Here is a 5,689-nt window from a genome sequence, read left to right as displayed (position 1 = left end):
ATAGAAAATTATGTCACATCCATGGATCAAAATAAATCAATGGAGGGTAGTTGATCATACCTATGGATGAATTCCATGGCAAAGTCGTCAATGGCATTGTTGAAGAAAATGGATGATGTGCTAACCAAAGATTTTGATGTTGTGATGCACACCTTCGGCTTAATTGTTTGTTGCTTCCATTCTTCTCTTTCTTCACTTTTATTGTACTTATTGCAATAGAAGCATGCACATCCTTTTTGTTATGATTGATCCTCTTGGGAACCCATGCCATGTTCTTCTGTGTCAGCTCTTGTGCACTAAGATTTTGTAATTCTCTCTTTTGCCAATACGATAAACCGAGTGGGCATCTCGGCTGTGATTCTGTTTTGACCAATGGAAATTCCTTTTTTGCCTTGTGCACTTTCAACTTCTTTTCTTCAGATTTGGCACTTTGACTCTCAATAATTGGTTGCTTTGTCTCATTGCCTTTAGTAGCCAATGTCAAAACTTTAATTGGCTCTTTATTATTTGAGATCAAATCTGAAGTAGCACACTTATGACCATCTCTTTTCACGTGGTAAACTTTCTTTACCACCTCTTTCTTCTTCCTTGAGCTCTGGACCGATTCCTTATGATTGAAACAGTCTTTAACATGTGATTGTTCAAATGTTGATCTTCTCGGAGCTACATAATATTGGTGAGATGGTTTAAAATAAGATGAAGAATGTGCTCTTGTATCATACATGTACCATGAAGGATATGAATCTACATGAGCATAGGGCGGCATCCACGGCATTGGCATTGGCGGCCCAAAATAAGGATATGAATATGTTGCATTAAAATTATCACTTTGCCAATACCGATCCTCATATTTGCGCCTTGGGGTGATCTTGGTTTCTTTGCATGATTTGGCCGATAAGCATTCTTCTCTTCACTCTTCTTTTGATATTTATCCAAGAGTTCAGCGAAGGTGATTTTTGATCTCTTACACTTGCGCTTATTTCGGCCTATGTTTCTTTCAGTTTGCTTCCATCGATCATTGGATTTTCCTGCTGCCCCCCAGTCCTTGGCGTCTTCATTGTAGCTTCAATGGAATTCTCGCCCTCGAGATTATGTTCAGTGTGCTCTTCAACAACTTCATTACTTGAAAGCTCGATCCCATCACCTGTAGTTTTTACCTTCTCTTTAAATGGATCATCTTGAAGCAACCGATGCAAAAACCTTTTGCCATCAGGACCAATTGGAATAGACTCGTCATCTGTTGGTGTCTCAACAAATTTTAATTATCCTTTATCAATGGCCGATTTAACTATTTGACGAAACATGTTGCAATCCTCAAAACTATGCTTGAACGAATCATGCAACTTACAATACATTCGTCCTTGGATAGATGGCTTGACATGGTGATCAAAAATTCCAATGTAATTATTTTTCAATAACAAATCAAAGATTTGGTCACACATGTTTGAATCGAAGGTATACCTTTTGTTTTCTAGTCGATCTTGTTGTGAGAACGGCTTTGGAAGTTAAGCAAATGAATGGTTCAGATTTGGCACATTCCCATTCGGCTATGAATTCTCTTTCACATTCTTTTTCCAATGTCTTTAAATAAGAAACTATACTAGCATTGGTTTTCTCAAAATATTTTAACCTTGGCTTTAAATTTCTGAAATCAAAGTAGTTAGAACATACATGTCTTAATTGAGACCATGCGTAAGCCAAGTATGAAGCAAGCAAAGCTACCCAATTAGATATGAACTTTAAATAAAGCAATGAGAAAAGCTTTGGCTGCAGTAATAAGTCACTATCGGTCTCATTGAATGGTACAATATATTGACCGATATGCTTAGTAACAATTTTATTGCTAACAAGTAAATTGCCTATCTTCATTGGTCTTTGAAAATTACTTATGAGAATATTTCTTATAGATGCATCAATAATGAAGTTGCGACCAAATCTGAAAATAGGTAAATTACTCGCTATGCATACCTTTTCAAATACATTGGGAGAGCATGATGGTGGTGTGACTTGAACAATATCTAGATTCCTCTTTGGATGACTCTCCAATGCATTTTCATCATCTTTTTCTTTATTCCGTGCATCATTACCTTGAAGATCCTTATCAGCCGAACTTTGTTCGGCTACTTGCTCTTGTGCTTGAGGCTTGTCAATTTCTACGGCACGGAACTCATAGGGCAGGAAGTAGGTTCCCTTAACTTCAGAAAAATCAAGCATGGTCGTTTTGCTATGCTTCCCATGCCCTTTCTCAACAATGTTTGCCTCTTTGGATTTGATGGATTCAGAATCTTTACTACTTGATTCGGCTTTTTCAACCGAAGCACTTTTAGTTTCCGAATCATCATTCTTTTCACCGGTTTTATCAATTGGCAACACTTTTTTCTTTGAGCTAATTCCCTATCAATTCTCCCTTGGCGAAGTACTTGCACCCTATCATGCAAAGCTTTAACTCCCCTCTCAATATCAGCCCGCTCTAGATTAGTTTGCCTCCCAATGCTTTTAGAATCTTTCGGCAATGAAGTGTTACTGTTGCCGAAATTTTGCAATTGTGTAGGGGGTGTATAATATGTTGCGGTACTAGGTGGAGGTGTATGCACTGCTGTATAACCATGTGCTCTTTCACCAATTCTATCAATGCATGTAGTTTCATCTTCTTGCCTTTATTGGAGCATAATCAGGAAACAACCCATTTTCATATTGTTGAAGGCAAAGAGCACTAATTCTCTTGTTTTGTGCCAAGCTCTTTTTTAACGCAGCCACAACCGCTTCTAGAAGGGATTGCTCTGCAATACTTTCAAATTCTTTCGACAATGATTCGTGAGTGCTGCCAAATTCTCGAATTGCGTAGAGTATGCATTATATGCTACAGTGTTTGATGACGGCACATGTGTTCCTGTAAAATTTTCACTTATTCGGCTATGACCATGAAGATGCGGGGCCGAATTATAAACATCTACAGTTGCATACGGTGCTGAAAAATTATTAACATGAGATGTAGCATATGATGGTTGAGAGTAACTGGCCGAATAGCTAGTAGTAGCATGGCCAATTCTCCCATCCATCGGCAAGGTTGGATTCACATACTGCAAATTAGTTGCCGATGAATAAAAAGGTGAAACACTTTCTTCTATGCTATTAGAAATTTTAACATGAGGTGTTTCAAATCGATTAACCGAACCCATCATGTTGTTCATCGGCATATGGATTTGTGGGGTTGCCGACGCATGAGAGTTAGGATACATAGGTTGTATGTTACTAGTATCATAAGAAGTTGAAACATGTAAATTACTTTGAATCGGCCTATGCACATAATTAGATGCATTATTGAAAAAACTAGGGCTGACCGATAGAGTATAATCATTGAACGATCTAGTAAGATCATATGATTTATTTGCATCTACGGTAGGGAATTGGGTATTCATATTACCTTTGTAGATTGCAAACCCTAGATGACGATCTCTTTGTAGCAAGAACGGGCCGGAGACCGTTCAAAGCTTCGTCCCCAGCGGAGTCACCAAAAAGTGTGTTCGCACACGAACACATCACGTGTACCCTCGACGCCGGGGGTGATGCACCATAGCTCACGTCGAAGGAGTCTCGCCGGAACCGCGATTCGCAAGACGATCAGAGAGAACTTTTGAGGACCCGAAACCCCACACTCCCGGGAGGGACCTCATCGGGGCGCGCGGTGGCTATGGGCTGCCCTAGGTCGACCTGATCGCCCCTAGGGCCTCGAGGTTCACCGCCCTACAAACGAAGAACGAACGAAGAACGAGGAAGAAGAAGAACAAGGGAGAGGTATAAGGGTAAAGGTAAAAGGTGATATATTGATAGATCGATTGTGTGTTGTTCAATCGGCCGTCACCCGTTACATATATGTGAGGCGACTGGACTTCCCGTACAAGAAAAAGACTCAAATCACGTCCAAATCATCAAAAGTTACTCTAACTCGGACTACGAGGGCCGGAACTTCCGGTCTGGCCCGGAACTTCTGGGATGAATTTATATCAAGTATCCCTCTTGCACTGAATCTGCAGGTCGCATACTACTTCGGATGACGATGGTCCCAAAAGCAAAATTGTAGATCTTGCAATGGAGAAAAACTCTTCAGTTGATCACTTTTTCATCTGAGGTAACTTATGCAACACACAGTTTTGGCTCTAACTTTTGCATATGAACTCCAATTTAGACGTTTTTTTATATCGAAATCGATCGTCTTGATGAGACGAAGACAATCCGTGTGGAAACATTTCTCATATGAGGCAATCTTGGGGGCGTAATCAGCCAAATAGTGTTCTGAATACAAAATCTGAGTACTTCAAACACAACTTCGGCCTTAGAGATGAGACCGGATGGCTATGGCCCAAATATAAAAGTTTCTCTTTTTAACGATACGAAACTTTCTCACTTTGAGCACTTCTCTATTTAAGGCCATCTTAATTAAGTTTTTGGCCGTGTCAAAATCTGATGTCAACAAAGGTGCTACCCTTGTAACCCGGATACACTTGCTTTCCATCTATCAATAGAATGATACGCATGTTGCGTATTCGTGGGAAAAAAAAGTTTGTTCACATCCTCCCTTGAAACTGCCTTAGGGCATGTACAATGGTGCTATTTTAGGAGTGCCACGTAGGATTAATGATGAGGTGGAGGAGAGAGAACTCGTAAGAAAAGATTTGTCTTCTTTTATTTAAGATAAGACAAGAGATGATCTCTTAGCACAATTTGCTCACTATGTTTTAAGGAATTGCTAATTATTAAAGATAAGGCTAAGATATAACCCATTGTAGACATATTTTTTTGTCATCTCTCAATTACATGCAAGATTTAAGATAAGACTGTCTTATCAACCATTGTACATGCGAGCTTTCTCTGATCCACATGATGGTATCCGGCGTGTCTTGCCCGGCCGCGTCGACCAACGCTCTGTACATCGCGAGAAAATCGCGAAGCGGATCCTGGTGCGGCCGTGGGTACATCGCCAGAAAACCTGGTCCCGTGGGGTCTTTTTCCGAAATGGAAGACTCGAAGACAAGCGAAAAGATTGACTCCTTACGCCGTTGACCCATCTTCTAGCTCCAGCTGCAGTCTACGCTCTGCAGCAACCACCCAGTGGAAAGAAGATAGCAGAGCCACCTATAATTCCGTCCGTCCATCGTACCGCCGCATACCCGGCCGAGAACGCCAGCCATAGTGCCACACTCCCACCCGGATCCGTCCCCCAAAGCAATGGCCGCTCCGCCGCGCAAGCGGGGGCTCACCTTCCGCACGGCGGCGCTCGCGCTCCTCGCCGTCCTCGCCGTCGCGCGAGGGCAGCAGCAGTACGAGGCCAACGCGCAGACCAACTGCTACGGCAGAAACGGCAGCTCCGTGCTCGGCTACACCTGCAACACCACCGCGGCGGCCGCCCCCTGCGCCACCTACGTCGTCTTCCGCTCCTCCCCGCCGTACTACGTGTTGAGTATATTATGTACGTGTATATGTGTGTAGGGCCCACCTCCTGTTTTCCTTGTATAGTTGAGGTTGTGGCCCACCTCTGTACTTATATATACGTGCCTGGTGCACCGATCAATACATCGCGATTGCACAGCCATAACTTGTTCTTCTACATGGTATCTATTGCAGCAAGATCCTAACCCTAGCCGCCGCCGCCGCCGCCGCCGCGCCTCCGCGCCGCCGCTACCGCCGCGCT

At 42.6% G+C, this 5,689-nt stretch overlaps 1 pseudogene; it reads left to right on the top strand.

Moving 5' to 3' along the window:
- The first annotated feature begins 5,013 nt into the window (after positions 1–5,013).
- LOC119318977 overlaps positions 5,014–5,689 on the top strand; it is a 7,693-nt pseudogene continuing 7,017 nt past the window's right edge.

The sequence above is a fragment of the Triticum dicoccoides genome, chromosome 6A, assembly GCF_002162155.2.
Source record: "Triticum dicoccoides isolate Atlit2015 ecotype Zavitan chromosome 6A, WEW_v2.0, whole genome shotgun sequence".
In the NCBI taxonomy this organism is placed as follows: Eukaryota; Viridiplantae; Streptophyta; class Magnoliopsida; order Poales; family Poaceae; genus Triticum; species Triticum dicoccoides.
This window is presented reverse-complemented; position numbering and strand designations above follow the sequence as displayed.